This window comes from Erythrolamprus reginae, chromosome Z, assembly GCF_031021105.1.
Source record: "Erythrolamprus reginae isolate rEryReg1 chromosome Z, rEryReg1.hap1, whole genome shotgun sequence".
NCBI lineage: Eukaryota > Metazoa > Chordata > Lepidosauria > Squamata > Dipsadidae > Erythrolamprus > Erythrolamprus reginae.
In genome coordinates, this window is record NC_091963.1 from 70372368 (window position 1) to 70393921 (window position 21554).

Here is a 21554-nt window from a genome sequence, read left to right on the forward strand (position 1 = left end):
TCTTCTTGAAGTCATTTTTTAATACAGAAAAAAGGATAAATTCTTAAGTCATTAAGTCAACATAGTATTCTAAGTGAAAAGAAGAATTTTGTTTACACATTCTAATAAACATAGGGTTAAGTTAATAAAGGAAAAACCAACAAAAAATTCCAATAACACTTTGATATATTCATACAATTTTCGTAACCTTAATTTTAATTTTATTTTTGTCTATCCATGTATAAACTTTATTCCAAATAATATAAAAATCGGATTCTTCTTGATCATTCAGCCTTCTTGTCATCATATCCATCTCTGCACAGTCCAAAATTTTTAAAACTACATCTTCTTTTTTGGGAATATTTTCCCCTTTCCAATTTTGTGCATAAACTATCCTGGCCGCTGTTAAAATATGTACAACCAGATAAAAAATATCTTTTTTATATTTCTGCTTAGCTATACCTAAAAGATAGAATTCTGGGGATTTTTCTATTTCATGTAATGTGATCTCTTTTATCATTTTTTCTATCATTCTCCAATATATCCTGACTTTGTTGCAGGTCCACCATTGATGGTAGTAGGAGCCTATTTCATTTTTGCATTTCCAACAATTTGGGGAGGTATTTGGGAACATCTTGGCAATTCTGTTCGGAGGGAGATGCCATCTATAAAACATCTTAATTTGGTTTTCTTTTGAAGAAACTGATTTCGTCATTTTCCAATTTGTAATCCATACTTTCTCCCATGTCTCTACATCAAATTCTTTGCCTAAATTTTTATTTCGTCATTTTCTAATTTGTAATCCATACTTTCTCCCATGTCTCTACATCAAATTCTTTGCCTAAATTTTTACACCAAGTTATCATATTATCTTTAAGAGTCAAGTCTATATTTTTATGTTCAATCATGTATTTATATGCTTTCCCTATTAATTTCTTTGAATTTGTAGCAATTTTTTTTTGCTCTTATTAAATATATATATTTTACTATCTTTTTGAAATCTCGACTGTATCTGTATATATTGCCACCAATCTATTTTGAACCCTTCTTCTTGCAATTTATATCTTGTTTTTAATTTCATTTGTTCATCTAATAGTTGTTTATACTTTGGTATCTTCCTGTCCGGTATCGAATTAGGGTGGCATATCACCTCTAATGGGGATATCCAGTCTGGCACAGTTAAAAAGTGATCTTTCTTGATATCTTTCCAAACCTCTAGTAGGTACTTTCTTATTGTATGTCTTTTGAAATAAGAGTGTGTTTTTTCTTTATTATACCAAAGAAAGGCATGCCATCCGAGCATCAGGTCATGCCCTTCCAGAATTAATATTCTTCTGTTTTCTAAAGTAACCCACTCCTTAATCCAAGTTAATGCAGCTGCCTTATAATACAATTTCCAATTAGGTAGAGCAAACCCGCCTCTTTCCTTTATATCTTCTAATATACTTAACTTTATTCTTGCTTTCTTACCCTGCCACAGAAATTTTTTGACGATTATTGTTAAGTCTTTGAAAAATTTCCCCTCTGGGTTTATAGGTAGTACTTGAAACAAAAACAATATCTTTGGTAAAGCATTCATCTTAATAGTTGCTATTCTTCCCATAAAGGATAATTTTAAGTTGTTCCATATTTCTAAATCTTTTTTAATTTCTTCAATTACTTTTATATAATTATCATTCTTTAACGATATAGTTTTGGCTGTAATCTAGATTCCTAAATACTTTACTTTTTTAACTATCTTCATATCTGTAATAGTTTCTAGTCTTCTTTCCTGCACTTCTGTCATATTTTTAACTATAAGTTGTATCTTATTTTTATTAATTTTTAAACCTGCTACCGTACCATATTCTTCTATCATAGCAATCAAGATTGGTAATGTTGTCAATGGGTTTTCTATTATAAAGGTCATATCATCTGTATATGCTTGTATTTTATATGATTCTTTCCCGATAGTTATTCCTTGTATTTTACTATTTGCCCTGATTTTAATTAATAATGCTTCGAGGGATAAAATAAACAATAAAGGTGAGATCGGACATCCTTTGAAAATGTCAATTTTTTCCATTTGTTCATTATTTAATATAATTTTCGTTGTCTGTTTAAAATATATGGCATCAATTAAATTCACAAATTTGGTACCAAATCTCATTTGGTTCAATTGCATTTTGATAAATGTCCAGTCTACATTATCAAATGCTTTTTTAGTGTCCAAAAACATCAAGGACATTTGTTTCCCTGGATGTTGTTCATAATATTCCAGTGAGTTAATAATCATTCTAAGATTGTTTTTAATTTGCCTACCCGGTAAAAATCCATTTTGATCCTGATGTATTGTCTCTTCTAAAATCTTTTTAAGTCTTTCTGCATAAATTGAAGTAAATATTTTATAATCAACATTTAATAGTGATATAGGTCTATAATTTTGTATTTTATCTTTATCTGTCCCAGACTTATGGATTAACGTTATTAACGATTCTGACCAAAATTTTGGAATTTTACCGTCCATAACACTTTCATTAAAAATTTCCAACATATTATTTATTATTACATCACTTTCTATTTTGTACCATTCCCCCAGAATAGCATCTGGCCCCGTAGCTTTATTATTCTTTTGTTTTTTAATGGTTGTCTGCAATTCTTGTATTGTAATTAAACTATCTAACCTTGCTTGTTGTTCTTCCATTAGTTGTGGTAAGTCTAATGAATTCAAATACTTAAAAATCTCATCTTCTTTAATTTCTTCTTTCTTATATAGTTCTTTGTAAAAATCTTGTACTATTCTTGCTTTTTAATCACTTCTATATTTTTAATACCTTTATCATCTACTAGTTCTTTAATTATTTTTGATTGTCTATACCTTCTTAATTTGTATGCGAGCTATCTTCCTGGTTTATTAGCATGTTCAAAATACTGCTGTTTGGCCCTTTTAATTTTTTCCGCTATTCACTTTTGTTCAATAAGCTTTATTTTATGCTTAGTTAACTCCATTTTTCTCTTAATCTCATAGTCTTTAGAATTATGTTGCGATACTAGCTCATGTTGTTTCAACTCACTAATCAATTGTTCATATTCTATCCTTTGTTCTTTATTTTTCTTTGCTGTATAAGAGATCGTTAGTCCTCTAATGTATGCTTTAGCTGTATCCCACAAATTTTGAAAGAAAGTCTCTTTTTCATTAATTTTTTAAAAAAATTCTAGTTCTTTTTCTATCCATTCTTTATATTGTTTATCTCTTATAACATTCCTGTTTATCTGCCAATTCATCTGTCTCTTATTATTCTTCCAATATATCACTATAGGACTGTGGTCAGCCCAAGTGTTGGTGTTGATCTCAATTTCTCTAATTTGTTCTGCAGTTGTTTTAGAAGCCCAGGCCATATCTATTCTAGTCCAAATTTTATGGGGATTAGAGTAAAATATATATTGCCTAGTTGAAGGATGTCTTTCCATCAAAATATCATTTAATAATAGTTCTGATCTCATTTTCTGAAAAGTAGTTGGTAAAATATTTTTATTTTTCTTGTCTTTTTTCTTTCCGGAATGGTCTAATTGCATTGAAATCCCCAATTATGATCATATTTTCAATATTTAATTCATTTATTTTTTGGTGTAATTGCTTATAAAATTTCATTTGGTTTTCATTCGGAACATAAATAGAAACAATGACAAGAGGTTTTGTATCCACATTTACCTGTACAATTAATATTCTTCCCTCCTGATCTGCATATAATTGTTTGGAGTTTATTGAATTTTCAATATATATTGCGATACCTCTTTTTTTTTGGTTCGCCAAACTAGTATACATATTCCCAATTTTAGAATTTAATAATAATTTTCTATTTGTCTTCTTGATGTGTACTTCTTGTAAAATCACAATTTGTGCTTTTTGTTTTTTAAGTTTGGAAAATATTTGATTTCTTTTCCTCGGTTCATTGAGTCCATTTACATTTACTGAGAAGATTTTCAAGTCTTCTGATACTGTCATTTATAATATTTCTTGGGATTCTTGGATTCGCACTGCGGTTGTTTCTTCTTGCTCCTTGTTCTTTCTCCCTCCCCTGGGCGGTGCTGCTCGACGCTTCCTCTTTCCTTATAGATATTCCCTCATTGGTTGCTCAAGATTGCGAATTCCACTTGTTTCATAAAATTTTCTGACTTGTTCGATATTTTCTATTTTTACTCTTTGTGTCTGCCAATACAGAGAGAGCCCCTCTGGGATAAGCCAAAGGAAGGTTATATTTTCTTTGATTAGAATTTTGGTTAAGAAGTAATAATCCCTCCTGCTTTCTCTCACTCTCCTTGGGACTTGCTTCAATATCATAATTTCTTTTCCTTTGTCTTGCAATTTTTCATTTCTTGTCCATTTCAGAATATCATCTCTTATAGTCTTCCTTACAAATTTGATGTGGACTTCTCTCGGTAGATTGTTCCTTCGTACATAGCTCGTTTGCACTCTGAAGACTTCGTCTATCTCTTTTGCTAGTTCTGAAGGATCCATCTGTAGAATGCCTCCAATTATTTCTGCCATTTTTGTTTGTAAATCTTCTTCTTTTTCTTCTGTTATATTCTGGAATCTCAAGCCGTAAGAAGCCTGTTGTATTTCTAGATGTGTGATGGATTCATCATATCTTTTGTTGAGAAGGTCTGATCTGTCTTCATAGTTGTCTATTCTTTGTTCTACTTTGTCGATTTTCGCCTCAGCGGTCTTAATTCTTTGTTCATTTTCTTTCAAGGTCTGTTGTATTTCAGCAATTTTCTCATCAACTTCTTTCATCTTCGCTTTCATCTCACCTGTATCCGCTTTCATCTCTCCAGTATCTACTTTTAATTCTGCAATTTCAGCCTTTAGTTCTTCACGCTGTTGATTTGCATCATTTTGAGACTTTAACATAAAATCCTTCATTGCGTTTAATGTTTCTTGTATCTTCTGAAGCGATGGTTGTGCTTGTGCCTTCTCTCTCTCTTTTTCTTTAGCAGACATGCTTGCAGTTACACTTTGATGTACAGGTGATGGCAATGGAGAAACTTGTGGAGATGTTGATGAGGTTAAAGTTTGTTTTTTAGTTGTCTTTGTATATGTAGAAGTGTTCGACATCCTATTTTTAAAGGTAGTTGGTATCTGTTTGTTATTGTTTTAATTATATATAGGAATCAAATATGTGTATCCTTTTCTCAAAAATTCACAAATGTTATAAGTCTTGTTTTGTAAATTTACTAAAACCCAATAAACTCCAAATCAATCAAAACTTTCGTAATTATTAAATTAATTATTAAATCACCTTAATTTTTTTTAAAAATTCATCAACAATAATTCATCCAGAGTATAATCTTAACTTCTAATTTTAAAATCTATAAATGTGGTATTTAAACTATATTATAATAATAATAATAATAATAATAATAATAATAATAAACTTATTTTATAATTATCTATCAATATACTTTAAATGTATAATATAATATATATGTCAAAGGAATTTTTAAACTTAATACTAAATAATAGATTATAGCTTAGGCACAGAATAAAATTTAGAAAAAGAAAAAGAGATTATTCACTCTATCACAACCTTAATTAATTTAGTTAAAATACCTTATCTAAATTTATACAAAAAGGAATATATTCAAAATACAATTAAAACCGTAAAAACACCACTCCAAGGGGAGAGGGGGAGTAAAAGAAAAAATTAGCAATTCATTATGTTAATAATAATACAGTAATAAAATCCTCCAGTCAGTATATTAAAGGAAACCGGGGGGAAAAAGAAACCAATATATCAATATTATATGACAGTCTCTTGTTGATTGCAGGTTAAGTATGTAATTCTCTTCTAAGATCCATTAATTCTCCAATCTGTGATACTGCAAATTAGTCCCGAAAGAAAATATTCCAAATTCCAAAGCAAAAAATTAAGAGTCAATTAATCCATCAAAGTTCGGGTATAGTATTTGTGATTAGAATATTTATAATCCAATAGTTAATCTATGATGAAATAATTACTTGTAATCCAGTTCCAAGTTGTAATCCAATTAATCCATTTTAAAAAGTATAACCCCCTGAGTGACATAAATGGCAAGGAGAGGAACCTTTTCCTTTTTTTTGCTGAGAGTGCTGGTAATATCACAAATACTCCAAGTAATTAAAGAAAAAAGCACAGGAAACGAAGAAAATCAATCAGTATATATATAATTTTTTTTATTCCGTTTACTGTTGTAAACCACAAACTTCGATCGGGTTTTTTAAAAAAAATTCTCCAAAGGTAAAGAGGTAGATCATGATCCTTCCGCTGGAAAATCAGAAAAAGAGAGCCTAGATTTCCAGCTTCGTTTTCTTCTCACAGCCAATTTAAAAGTTCCAAAATCTTAAAGCCTTACACTCTCACCCCCTCGATGCCTCTTCAGGGGTGAGATTCTATTCTTTCCGGTCTTTAAGTCTTAGTTTTCACTCTGATATTCAAGGAAACGAAAGTGTAAAAAATTAGGTCCAGCCACAAAGCCTCGTCGGCGTAAGGATATGATTTCCTTTCCTTACAAACTTTTCTTTTCGCCTTCTATTTTAAAGTTTATCTTGTTCTTTCTTTCCACAAAAGATTTGTCATGTAAGTAAATTTATACCTTGAATTCTTCTTTCCCGATGTCTCCTTTTTCTGCAATGATGAGATTAGGTTTATTTCTTCTTCTTCTTGTCTTCTTTGCTTCCCACTGGTGAGGTCAGGCTGCTATGGCTGACACCTCCTGGATAGAGGATCAGTTTTCCGCACTCCAAAGCCGCGGGGTGTTCCTATCCCTTTGGGACCCCAGCAACGGCCCCCCCGGGTGTAGGAGAACCCCCTTTTCTAGGATCGGTCCATCCGGGCCCGATCCGATTGCTGGAGGTGACCTTTGGAGGGGTGAAGGGGGCTTCGGAGACAGAGCCCTGTCCTGAAGCCTCCACAGCAGCCCCGGTCCAAACCGGAAGTCCACATTTATTACATTTCTAATTGGTTCACTTATGTTGGTATGTCTCGGTATAGCTGGGCTAAGAGAGCAGCAACAAACTATCATCTGGCTCTAGAAACAAGCTATGATGCATAGTCCCTTTTAAATACCGTAAAATCCTCTTAACAGCCTTCCAGCGATATTCCGTTGGCTCCATGCTATACCGCGGCAACTGATTATTGCTAAAAGCAATATCAGGCCGTGACCAAAGTCCCAAATAAGACAAGCTACCAACCAACGAACGGTACAGTTCTCTATCAACAGCCTTCCCTTCTGTATTTCCATGCACAAAGCTACTCTCCATTGGAGTCCTTGCAACCTTACAGCTCTCCATATTATATTTTCAGCAACAATATCCCACAGTCCCTCACATTGCAACAACATAGTACATTTTTCAGCCCATGTGCTGTAGTTGCTCCCATCCATCTGAGCAATGGAGAAATTTTTAGAGGACTGAAACGTTGCCATTTTTCTCTTCTTGTTTCTTCTTCAATAATACTTACAGCAACAATACTAACTGTGACACAATGCTGGCTAAAAGAAAAAACATATTAACAATCCACGATTCCCTGCCACTGGGCTCATCACTAATGTTGGTATGTCTCGGTATACATATACCGAACAGAGAATTTTAACAGAGCGTGGGTGTGTGATAAAACCAAAGAAACAAAGACACAGACTTAGTTATGCTTAATAAGTACTATTTACATATAGACAAAAGACAGAAACAATTCATAACAAGCACTAAGCAAATACAATAAAATACGCACAAAGCTACTACATTCCCCCCTCCAGGCAAAGTAATAATGACTGAGCAGAAATGTGCATCACAGCATCATTTGACCGATGGAGTATTGGCGCCCTCTTATGACGAACCAGCTTAGCATATTTAACATTTAAAGAGATAGTACAAGTTTACAGTGGCAACTGTAACATTTAAAGTGATGGTACAAGTTTACAGTGGCAAACCCTAACAAACATGTACCCTGTACTAACAACTTATTTTCCTTCCCTTCACAAATCCTTATTGATCCTCTTCAATTATTTTTGGTAAAATATTTTCAAGTCTATTTGCCAATATCTTCATAAATATTTTATAATCTTGATTTGCCAAGCTGATAGGAAGATAGGACCCAGGCTCTCTTAGATCTCGATCCATTTTCGGAATTGTAACAATCTCTGAAAGCTTCCATGTCTATGGGATATCATGTGTTAACAATATATTATTAAACAGTTTCCCCAGGTACAGCAACAATACATTCATATAAGTTTTATAAATTTCCCCTGTAAACCCATCCAGGCTCGGTGCTTTGGCTTGTTTTAACCCTTTAATTACTCTAGCAATTTCTTCTTGTATGATTTCTGCATTCAATATTTGTTTGTCTTCTTTGCTTACTATTTTCCCAACATTGAGGACTCCTATATTAACCTGCTCCTCTTTATACAAATCCTCATAATATTTTCTCATTATTTTCTCTAGCTGCTCTTTACCATATCTAACCTCTCCACTAGGGTCTCTCAGTGCTAATATACATGATTTTTCTTTCCTCTTCTTCAAATATCTTGCCATTTGTTGCATTGGTTTTGTCCCCCAACTCAAAGTTTTTTGTCTCATCATCATTCTCATCTTATTCCATTGGATCTCATCATATACCATCAATTGTTTCCTTTTCAATTTCAATAAACTATTCCAATCCCTTTCCCTTATTTTCATTTCCCTTTCTCTACCCCACCTCTTTCTAATATCTGCTTCCATACATATACATTGTCCCCTCATAAAAGCCTTCCATGTATCTCACACAATTGATTGTTTAATATCACCTATATCGTTAATTCTAAAATATTCACATAATTCTGTCTGCAATTTATCTTTATCTTGTTCACTAGCAGTTACAACTGTATTATATCTCCAAATTCTTTGGTTGCATTCCTGACCTATTTCCAATTTTGCCAATAGTTGGGCATGATCTGACAACCAAATACTTTTGATATCTACTTTTTTAACTTGTATATTGCCCACTCTATTCATTAACATATAGTCAATGCAGCTAAATGTATGATATCTTGCTGAATAATACATAGCTCTATTTATTTTTATTTATTTATTTATTAGATTTGTATGCTGCCCCTCTCCGAAGACTCGGGGCGGCTCACAACAGTAATAAAAACAATATATCAGTGGAACTAATCTAATATTAAAAAATGTATAAAATCCTATCATTATTTTAAAAAATCCAAACAGCACATTCATACCAAACATAAAACAAAGTATTAAAAAAAAGCCTGGGGGAAAGGTGTCTCAACTCCCCCATGCCTGGCGGTATAAGTAAGTCTTGAGTAGTTTACGAAAGACAGGGAGGGTGGGGGCAGTTCTAATCTCTAGGGGAGTTGGTTCCAGAGGGCCGGGGCCGCCACAGAGAAGGCTCTTCCCCTGAGGCCCGCCAAACGACATTGTTTAGTCGATGGGACCCGGAGAAGGCCAACTCTGTGGGACCTTATCGGTCGCTGGGATTTGTGTGGTAGCAAGCAGTTCCGGAGGTACTCTGGTCCAATGCCATGTAGGGCTTTAAAGGTCATGACCAACACTTTGAATTGTGACCGGAAACTGAGTTTTAGGAGTAGTTTGTCGTGGACCACTGAGTCAAAGTCTTTGCAAAAGTCAATATAAATTGCATCAATGGATTTTCCTTGATCTAGGTGGGTAGTTCAAAAGTTTTTGCAGTGAAGTAGTTGTAGGTTGCAGGATAATTTCTTTCTGAATCCAAATTGTTTGTTAGAAAGTAGGTTATTAGATTCTAAGTAAAGGGTGATTGATTGATTTATAATTGATTCCATGATTTTGCATGAGACACAGCATAGTGATATTGGTCTGTATTTGTCAACGAGAGAAGGGTCTCCTTTTTTGAAGATGGGGATGACTATTGCTTTTGACCATAGCTTGGGGAGTGTGCTGGTCCTGAAGGATTTTTGGAAGATAATGCTTAGAGGTTCAGCTATAGCAGAAGAAAGCTTTTTTTAGGAAGTATACACAAAGACCGTCTGGTCCGACTGATAGGGAAGGTTTGAGGTCACGGATTGATTTTTCAACGCGGTCTACAGTGAAGTCGATTTGGGTTAGGTTGTTGAGAGAGTTTGAAGTGCGATTAGCAAAGATGGGGGATGAGCCATTACTGTTGATGAAGACAGAGCCAAAGAAAGAGTTGAAGAGGTTAGCTTTGGATGGATCATCGTGGTATTCTTTGTTTTTGGGTCCTATGAGGGGTGGAATAGGTCTAGAGTTTTTGAGCTTGTTGTTGACGTAGTTGTAGAAGGCTCGGTTAGATTTGGTACGAAGGAGGTTTTCCTCTTGTTTGCTGTGATAGTTGAGACATTCTGCTTTTATTTGCTGGCATATGCTTTTGTAGCAGCTTTTGAAGTTGGTTACTTGGCCTTTTTTGCTTTTTTTGGTTTGTAGACTCAATGGAGATGCAAGCGATTGTGTAGCCAAAAGAACCTGCCCCTAAAGAATCAGTTCAAATGTAAGAGGGAATAAAAGAATTGAGTAAAGAATATATACTTAGTGTGGCAGCAGGAGAACCACATGCTTCATCTCAAGGGCAGGAATTGATGATGACCATAGAACAGCTTTGTGCAATTAAGAGTAAGGAACAAAGGGTGATAACTGGAGCGGCAAAAGAGAGGCAGAAGCCTTAACATAGAAGGGAAATACAGCTAAAAATGGATGAAGAACTTAAATGGATTTCAATAAATGCTAATGGACTTAATTCACCAACCAATAAAAATAGAATTTTTAATAAACTTAAGATATTAAATTTGGGGGGACTTCCAGCTGAGCTCGACCGTGTCGGGTGTGCGAAGACACAGCTCCGTCTTTGCGACACCCTTTTTCTGATCGTAGGACGCTTTTTTTGGTTTGTAGTTTCTTTATCGAGACAGGTAATTTTTTTTTTTTTACCACTGGATGGAGTGAGTGGCACATGTATTTCAATAAGTCTTTTAATTTGGAGTAAGAACGTATTGTAGAGATCATCAATGGTGTTGCAGTTAGAGAACAAAGGTTGCCAGTTGAGAATTGAGAGATTGGCATCAATGAGTTTCTAGTTGGCTTTCCTAAAATTGTACTTAGGTGTCACATTATTCAGGTGAGTGTTAGGATGGTGTAGATTGAGGTTGAAGTTAATCATACTGTGATCGCTGTTGGAGAAGGGTTCTTTTATATGCAGTCCATAGATAGCGCTTTTGTTATTACAGAATATGAGGTCAAGACAACTATTGAGTCTGGTATTGTTTGATATTAATTGTTCAAGTCCCAAGCTGGTGACAGTGTTGTAAAGGGCAGTATGTATAGGTTCTGTGGAGCATTCGTTTAGGGTCCAGTTGATGTGTGGTAGGTTGAGGTCACCAAGGAATATAATGAATTGAGTAGAAAATGCATTTTAACATTTCTAATAATAACCCTTCCTCCTATGTATAGATTAAGATACGATATGAATAGTGTTTTTCCTTTTCTTATTCTTTTCTGCTCTTCCTTTTCCTTCCTTTTTTCTTTTATTCTTTCTTTCTGTCTTTCTTTTTCTTTCCTTCCTGGGCTTTGAAAGAGATGTAAATTTGGATATTTTCTATTGTTAAGGGCAGTTATGATAAAATGAGAGGTGTTTTTTTAATAAAAGTAGGAATGTGTTTTCTACGAACGCTAGAAAGGGACTGAAGCATGATGGCACAGTTAGGAAAAACAGCAAATAGCCAAGATAAATTTAGATAGCTATAGCACTTTAAATATAAATGAAAGCGAAGAACATTATCTAAAATACGGATGATAGCATTTGGAAAGGAGGTAGCACAGGATGAATGATATATACCAGAAATAATTGGATAAATAATTAGAAAAATTGGATTAATTTGACTAAGAAATTGATATTTGATATTGTATTATATTTTAATTTGAGGTATATAAATTGGAATCTCTGTAAGGTGTGAAAAACAATAAAAAAATTATACCTCAGAAGCTGAGAGTTGCTACTCTTAAATATTAAGACAAAGAAATCACTGTTTTAAGACAGGTGCCAAGGAAAGTAAGTGATATTCTAAGAGAGGACCAATTTTTAACAGGAAAACTACATCAAAGAGGAATCAATTTTAGATGGCTTGTCCCAGAAGGCTTGTTTTTGGTTTGGCAAGGACGAAGATACAGATTAGACTCAGTCAGTAAAGCTGATTTATTTTATCACCAGAAGTTTGAGCAAACAGAGGAAGGATTGTGTGGCCAAAAGAACCTGCCCCTAAAGAATCAGTTCAAATGGAAGAGGGAATAAAAGAATTGAGTATATACTTAGTGTGGCAGCAGGAGAACCACATGCTTCATCTCAAGGGCAGGAATTGATGATGACCATAGAACAGCTTTGTGCAATTAAGAGTAAGGAACAAAGGGTGATAACTGGAGCGGCAAAAGAGAGGCAGAAGCCTTAACATAGAAGGGAAATACAGCTAAAAATGGATGAAGAACTTAAATGGATTTCAATAAATGCTAATGGACTTAATTCACCAACCAATAAAAATAGAATTTTTAATAAACTTAAGATATTAAATTTGGGGGGACTTCCGGCTGAGCTCGACTGTGTCGGGTGTGCGAAGACACAGCTCCGTCTTTGCGACATCCTTTTTCTGATCGTAGGATGCGATTTGCGCTCTGTTGGCGCCCAGATGTTTCAACGCAGGACAGGGGGTCTCCCGGATCCCTCAGGGCAGATCGCCACTGCCCCGGAGGGTAGGGAAAGCCCCGCAGCTACGATTATGAAGAACCGCGTTCAGGCAGCTGCCCGGGCGTGGCCATAGCGACTGCCTCATGAAGGAAGTCTAAAAAGCATTAAGAAGTCTACAGAGAGTTGGATCAGCAGAAAAAAGAGAAGACAACAGCACCTCAAGGTAATCTTTTGGTATTTTAACATCTATAAGGGGAAGAGAAGATCCCAAATGGAAAGGTGATATATAAACAAAGTAAATAAACTGAAAGTGATATCCATTCACAAAGAAGGAAAACGGCCGGAACTACTTGCCTTTGTTGAACTGGACTGTATAACGATTTTACACTTTTTAGTTTATTATATACAATTAAATATTACACAGTGATTTTTATATTTACAAGATTATAATTATTCTTATTTTCAAATCACAATAAATATCTGGACTGATAAATAGATAAATTGGAAGAACACCTAGATCGGACTATTTAAAATGAATTGAATAAATGAATAAATGAACTGAATTAAATGAACTGAATAACAAATTGTTTTTTAAATGAATTTTTAACTAGTTGGAATAAATTTTTGAATTTTATTTTCATTTTATTTTTTACTTCCATCTGGAATTTGAGCCTAAGATATTAAGAGGAAACATATTAGGGACTATTTTTCTTTCTAGATACCAGAGGCGTAAGGATCCTTTTTTTCTCTAAGAAAGGAAGAAGAAATAGACTCATTTTTATTCAAACTTGGATTTTATAAACACTATATTTGATATTGGTTTTGGAGTTTTTATTTTTGGACATTGATATTAAAACATAACAGTTTTTAAGCTATTTTTTTCTCTTTACTTGGATTTTTGACATTTGACATTTCCTGGTAATATTGTTAAAATATTTTTATTTTCCTTTTCCTTTTAAAATTCTATATATAGATTTTAGGACTAAATAATTTTAATAGTTTTCTATTTTTTCCTCTTTCTCTATTATTCCTGCTTTCTCTTTTTTCCTCTTTTCTACCCGGTTCCCCTCACAACCTTAGGATTTAAAATTTAAGAGATTGATCTTCCTTTTTCCTTTATTTCTTTTTCTCTTCTTGTCTCAGTATTATTAAAACTTTCCTTCTGCTGATATTTTTCTTTAATTATTTTTCCTTCTTTTGTCTTTTTCCTTCCCTTTCTTTTTATATTGTTAATAAAATTAAATTGATATTTTTTATCCCCCCCCCCTTTTAATTTTATACTCTTTATTGTTGGCATTATAAACTGTAAATCTATTTTCTAATCGTGAATAATAAGACACTATTTTAAGAAATTGTAGAATAAGGTTTAAATTTTGAGATATGAAAGGTTCTTACAGGGCACAAAGTGTGACTTCGGTGACAACAACAACAACCTGAAAACAAACAGCTACCCCAACTCCAACTCCAACCCCTTACACCCAAAGTATCTCCAACATCATCTCCACTACAACAAAGGACAATAACAACGATGTTAGCTAAGGAAAAAGAAAAGGAGAAAGAAAAGGCACCTGCAGAGTTAAACCTATAATCTATTCAAGACACATTGGCAGGCATCCAAGATTTCATGCAGAAGACACAAACCCAGACGAAAATACAACTTGAAACAAATAAAGAGGAAGTGACAAAATACTTTGAAGAAATGAAGCAAGAGATGAAATATGAGATGGGTACGTTGAAAATAGAGATTAAAAAAGAGATCAGTGAACTTAAAACTGAAATAGCAGAAGTCAAAGGGAGTATGAGTGAAATGGATGGCAACATGAAAGTTATACAACAAAATTTACAAGAGAATGAAAAGAGAATAAAAGCAACAGAAGAAAAAATCCAAGATATGGGACAGAAGGTAGAAGAATATGAAGAATATGAAGAATAAGAATTGGTCTTAGATATGAGACTGCGTGAACTGAAAGAAACCAAAAAATACTACAAATAAAGATGATTCAAGATTTGAAAATTTTCTCAGTCAACGTTAATGGATTGAATAACCCAAAGAAAAGAAATCAGATATTAACCAAACTCAAGAAACAAAAAGCACAAATAAATATCTTACAAGAAGTCCATATTAAAAAATCAAACAGAAGTTTTCTCAACAACTTAAAATTAGGGAAACTATATACTAGCTTGGCAAATCAAAAGAAAAGAAAAGAGGAGTTGCAATGTATATTGATGAAAAAATAGAATCTAGACAAATTTATAATGATAGTGAAGGCAGAATTTTAATGGTACAATTAGATTTAGAAACAAAACCTCTCGTAATTGTTTCAATTTATGCACCAAATGACAACCAAAAACAATTTTATAAAGATTTACATGATAAAATAAACGAATTATTAATAGAAAATATTATAATAATAGGAGATTTTAACACAATCTCAGATTATCAAATGGATTATACAGGGAAAAGAAAAGAGAAGAAAAAAAGGTAATCTTACCTATGACATTTTGGAAAATGCGCACAGAACTACTATTAAAAGATATATGGTGAGAGTATCATTTAAAAGACAAACAATATACTTTTTATTCTAACCCGCATAAGACTTGGTCCAGGATTGATATGGCTGGATGGAGGTTGGCACATATAATGGAAGAAATTAGAGATAAAGAGATTGAGACAAACACCTGGGCTGATCACAACCCCTTACTTATACATTGGAAAAGTAAAAGTAAAATAAATAATTGGTCAATGAATAGAAACATAGTAAAAGACCCAGAGTACAAAAAATGGATAGAGAAAGTATTAGAGGTTTTCTTTAAAATAAACAAAAATAGTGATACTACCCCCCAAAATCTTTGAGACACAACAAAGGCATATATACATGGGTTAACAATTTCTTTTATAGCAAAAAAGAATAAAGAGAAGAAAATATATTATCAAAAATTAGAAGAAGAATTGAAGAAGTTAGAATTGTTAATGCAAAAGGACGACAATGATGACAAAGTTAAAAACTAGAGAGAACTAATAAAACATAAACTAAGATTGATAGAACGAGAATCAATAGCAAAAAAATAAGAGAGCAAAACAGGAATATTTTGAGTATGCGAACAAACCAGGAAGATGGTTGTCATATAAACTTAGAAAAGAGAGGGAAAATAAGATTATTAAAAAATTGATATATTCCAAAGGTATAAAAAGACACAGAACAGAGGGAAAAAAGGAAATAGTATTAGAATTCTACAGAAAATTATACGAGAGAGAAGAAATAAAGGAGGATTCGATCTTTGAATATTTAAGGAATATAGATTTACCAGTCTTAACTGAAACACAACAACAAAGATTAAATAAACCTATCACAGAAATAGAATTAAGACAATCTATAAAGAATCAGAAAAATAACAAAGCGATGGGCCCAGACGCGATACCAGCAGAATTTTATAAGTTAGATATAAAAATACTTTTTTTGAATATTTTGGAAATATATAATAAAATAACAGCAGAAGGTAAATTACCCAAAACATGGTCAGAAACCTTAATAACTTTAATACATAAAGTGGGAACGGAGAAGGAAAAAATTGAGAATTATAGACCAATTTCATTGTTAAATATGGATCACAAAATTTTTATATCAATTTTTGCCAATAGTTTAAAAGCATTATAAATGACATGATACACGGCGACCAAAATGGATTTCTACCAGGAAGACAAATAAAAAATAATTTAAGAACAATAGTAAATACATTAGAATATTATGAGCAGCATCCAGATAAACAAATGTCACTTATATTTTTAGACGCTAAAAAAGCATTTGACAACATAGACTGGAATTTTATGAAAATACAATTGAATAGGATGGAGGTTGGCACAAATTTTTTAAATATAATAGACGCTATATATTTTGAACAATCAGCTAGAATTATAATAAATAGTGAGCAAACAGAAAAATTAGTAATACAGCGAGGAGTAAGACAAGGTTGCCCAATATCGCCACTATTATTTATTTTAACACTAGAAGTCTTTTTGATAAAAATAAGAGCCGATAGGGAAATAAAAGGACTGAAGATTAAAAAAGAGACCTATAAAGTACAAGCTTTCGCTGATGATGTAGTTTTTATCTTAGAAGATGTTACAACATCAATTTTAAGGTTAATAAACTTAATTGAAGAATATGGGGACGTCGCAGGTTTGAAAATAAATAAAGAAAAGACACAGATATTAACAAAAAACATGACAGAGACGCAGAGAAAACATTTAGAAAATTTAACAAATATGAAAATCACAAAAAAGGTGAAATATTTAGGTATATGGTTGACCTCCAAAGCCATATCTTTAAAAAATGATAATTATTTAAAATTATTATGTCAGATCAAAAAAGATTTGGAAGTTTGGAATAATTTGCAACTATCACTAGTGGGAAGAATTTCTACAATCAAAATGAATATTCTCCCTTAAATTTTATTCCTTTTTCAAGTTATCCCAATTAATTCTGGACCGAAATTCTTTGCAGAATTAAATAGGATAACAAAAAAATTTATATGGCAAGGCAAAAAACCAAGAATAAAACAAAATTCATTAGAAGACCACAAAGAAAGAGGAGGCCTCGGCCTCCCAAACTGGAAATTATATTATCAAGCTGCTGCCCTAACATGGATAAAAGAATGGTTAACTTTAGAAAACCAAAGATTGCTTAATTTAGAAGGCCATGATTTAATGCTGGGCTGGCATGCCTTTATATGGTATGGAAAGTTAAAAACACACTCATACTTTAAAAGTAATTTTATTAGAAAAGCATTGATTGATGTATGGAATGAAATAAAGAAATATCATTTTTTAGTAATGCCAGAATGGATCTCACCAATTGAAGCCATTTCTCACCTGAATTTCATAAAAGAAGGGAAGATTTGGAAATATAGGAATTTATTGGATAACCAATTAAAATTAAGAACAAAACAAGAATTACAAGAGTTAGGTATTGATTTGGATTGGTGGCAGTATATACAGATTAGCACTAGATATCAAATGGACATTAAAACTTATATTTTTCGAAAAGAAAATAATGTATTAAGTAAATTATTAATTCAAAATCAAGTGAAATTAATTTGAAACGTATATAAATATTTAATAAATTATAGAACGATAGGTTGGATATTGAAAGACAACATGATCAGTTGGTGCAAAAAATTTTGCAAAGAGATAAATTTGGAAACATGGGAAAAGATATGGGTATATAATTGGAAAATAACAAAATCAATTTCTTTTTAAAGAAAATCAAATTAAGATGTTTTATAGATGGCATCTCCCACCACATAGGATTTCTAAAATGTTTCCAAATGTTTCTCCCACCTGCTGGAAATGCAAGAAAGAAATTGGTACATTTTTCACACATGGTGGACATGCCCTGAAGCCAAGAAATATTGGAATAAAGTAAAGAAAAGGTTAAAAGAAATAACGAATGAGAAAATTAGAAAGACTCCTGAATTCTTCCTACTGGGCATCTCAGATACAAAATATAAAAAAGAAATTTATTACCTAACAAAACATATTTTAGTTGCGGCAAGAATTACATTCGCGCAGAAATGGAAAGAAAAGGAAATACCAAAAGATGAAGAAGTATTTTAAAAAATTATGGAATGTGCAGAATTAGACCTGATGACAAAATACTTGAACAACCAAGCCGAAATAGAATTTTATAAAATATGGGACAAAGTATAATAAATGGTGGAATTTTAAAAATAGTTGTAAAACTATATAAGTATGAATTTATAAGTACAGTGGTACCTCAAGATACGAACCCCTCGTCTTACGAACAACTTGTGATACGAACCCGGGGTTCAGGAAAAATTTGCCTCTTCCTACGAACTTTTTTCGTGTTACGAACGCCAAACCCGAACTTCCGGGTTCAGCGTTCGGAGGCTGCTGGAAAGCCGCCCGGCTGTTTTAAAAGGTGACAGCCGGCGGCGGGGCTTCTTTCCGGGTTCGGGAGGCCACTTTGGGGTTTTGTCTGGGAAAGAGGGCAGGAGGTCCGGCGCTGGGGGAGGGAGTCAGGAAGGTCCTCCTGCTCTCCCCCCCCAGCGAAAAACATAGAGACGGTCTGACAGGCAGGGAAGAGCAGCCTGGAGCAAAGGGAGTCTGAAACCGCCGGCGGCTTCAGCTTCCCATTGCTCCGCGGGCGGCGGCTGACAGCCTTTGTATATTTGGCTGGGGGGGGGAAAGCAGGAGGCGCAGGATCGGCGGGCGTGGGGCGAGGCAGCAGATCTGCATCCTGGGCGGGCGGCGGGCGAGGAGGCGCGGCCGAGCGGGCCAGCGAGGGTGCATCCAAATTGAGGGGCTGGCGGGAGGAAAGGGAATGCCATGGGGCTGGGCTCGGCTCCCCCCTCGGCTCCCCCCCTTACCAGCCTCGCCGCGGAAGGCTCCGTTCTGTTCCCTGAATGGAGACCGCCGGCCGCTCAAACGGGTAAGGGGGGGAGCCGAGGGGGGAGCCGAGCCCAGCCCCGTGGCATTCGCTTTCCTCCCGCCCGCAGCCGACTGACCGTGGGCTCCTTCCCGACCTCGGAGAGCTTCCTGGTTTTCGTGAGCTTTCATGCCCTGGAAGCTCTCCGAGGTTGCGAAGGAGCCCACGATCAGTCTCGGCTGCGGGCGGGAGGAAAGCGAATGCCACGGGGCTGGGCTCGGCTTCCCCCTCGGCTCCCCCCCTTACCAGCCCCGCCGCAGAAGGCTCCATTCTGTTCCCTGAATGGAGACCGCCGGCCGCTCAATCAGGCCGGCAGGGAACAGAATGGAGCGTTCCGCGGCGGGGCTGGTAAGGGGGGGAGCCGAGGGGGGAGCCGAGCCCAGCCCCGTGGCATTCGCTTTCCTCCCGCCCGCAGCCGAGACTGATCGTGGGCTCCTTCCCTACCTCGGAGAGCTTCCAGGGCATGAAAGCTCACGAAAACCAGGAAGCTCTCCGAGGTTGCGAAGGAGCCCACGGTCAGTCGGCTGCGGGCGGGAGGAAAGCGAATCCCCTGTGGGCTCCGTTACATCTTCCGCTGCCAGCCAGGCCTTGCTGGCGGCAGCGGAACAATCGCCTTCCTCCCGCCCGCAGCTGACTCTCCCAGGCAAAAAGTTGCCGGCATTCTGGGATGATGGGGCCGGACTTCCCAGGCGGAAGGGGTGCCCCTCTCCCCGGCATCTTTTTGCCTGGGAGAGAAGATGAAATGCCGCTCGTAGCAGCTGCTAGGAGCGGTATTTCACTTTCTCTCCCAGGCAAAAAGTTGCCGGCATTCTGGGATGATGGGGCCGGACTTCCCAGGCGGAAGGCGTGCCCCTCTCCCCGGCATCTTTTTGCCTGGGAGAGAAGATGAAATGCCGCTCGTAGCAGCTGCTAGGAGCGGCATTTCACTTTCTCTCCCAGGCAAAAAGTTGCCGGCATTCTGGGATGATGGGGCCGGACTTCCCAGGCGGAAGGCGTGCCCCTCTCCCCGGCATCTTTTTGCCTGGGAGAGAAGATGAAATGCCGCTCGTAGCAGCTGCTAGGAGCGGCATTTCACTTTCTCTCCCAGGCAAAAAGTTGCCGGCATTCTGGGATGATGGGGCCGGACTTCCCAGGCGGAAGGCGTGCCCCTCTCCCCGGCATCTTTTTGCCTGGGAGAGAAGATGAAATGCCGCTCGTAGCAGCTGCTAGGAGCGGCATTTCACTTTCTCTCCCAGGCAAAAAGTTGCCGGCATTCTGGGATGATGGGGCCGGACTTCCCAGGCGGAAGGCGTGCCCCTCTCCCCGGCATCTTTTTGCCTGGGAGAGAAGATGAAATGCCGCTCGTAGCAGCTGCTAGGAGCGGCATTTCACTTTCTCTCCCAGGAAAAAAGTTGCCGGCATTCTGTGATGATGTGGCCGGACTTCCCAGGCGGAAGGCGTGCCCCTCTCCCCGGCATCTTTTTGCCTGGGAGAGAAGATGAAATGCCGCTCGTAGCAGCTGCTACGAGCGGCATTTCACTTTCTCTCCCAGGCAAAAAGTTGCCGGCATTCTGGGATGATGGGGCCGGACTTCCCAGGCGGAAGGCGTGCCCCTCTCCCCGGCATCTTTTTGCCTGGGAGGGAAGGTGAAATGCCGCTCGTAGCAGCTGCTAGAGCCGCCGGCATTTCACCTTCCCTCCAAGGCAAAAAGAAGCCGCGCTGCTGCTCCAGTCGCCCGGTCCTCTCCTGCCTCCCGCGCCGATGTTCCCCATTGCGTTGCGGGCCGCCAGCCCCGAATCGGACGCAACCTCGCCGCTACCGCTGCCGCCGCGCCCACTGCCGGCCCCATTCTCGCTGGAGGTCTAGCCGGAGCCAGGTCCGCTCGGCCGCGCCTCCTCACCCTCCGCCCAGCCGCCCAGGATGCTGACCTGCTACCTCACGGCGCGCCCACCGCCGGCCCGATCCTGCGCCTCCTGCTTCCCCCCCCAGCCAAAAATATAAAGGCGGTCTGCCGCTCCCGCGGAGCAATGGGAAGCTGAAGCCACCCGCGGTTTCAGCCTCCCTTTGCTCCACGCTGCTCCGCCCTGCCTGTCTTTGTGTTTTTGGCTGGGGAGGGGAGCAGGAGGACCTTCCTGACTCCCTCCCCCCAGCACTTCACCCAGGACAACAGGCAGGGCGAAGCAGCGTGGGGCAAAGGGAGGCTCAAGCCTCCTTTGGTGGTGGCGGCCGGCTTCCCGGTTTCTCAGTTTTGGGCTTTCACGCATTAATTGCTTTTCCATTGATTCCTATGGGAAACAATGTTTCATCTTACGAACTTTTCACCTTACGAACCTCCTCCCGGCACCAATTAAGTTCGTATCTTGAGGTATCACTGTATCTGAACTTATTAAATCGAATACATATATTAAAGAACATTTGGAAATTAATATGATAGGGGTTTTTTTTTTAGTTATATTGAATAAGTGAATTTTAACTA

General features: G+C 36.8%; 1 protein-coding gene across 3 annotated transcripts in view; it reads right to left on the minus strand.

Moving 5' to 3' along the window:
* BBS9 (Bardet-Biedl syndrome 9) overlaps window positions 1-21554 on the minus strand; it is a 606911-nt gene that overhangs the window by 157206 nt on the left and 428151 nt on the right. The window lies entirely within an intron of this gene.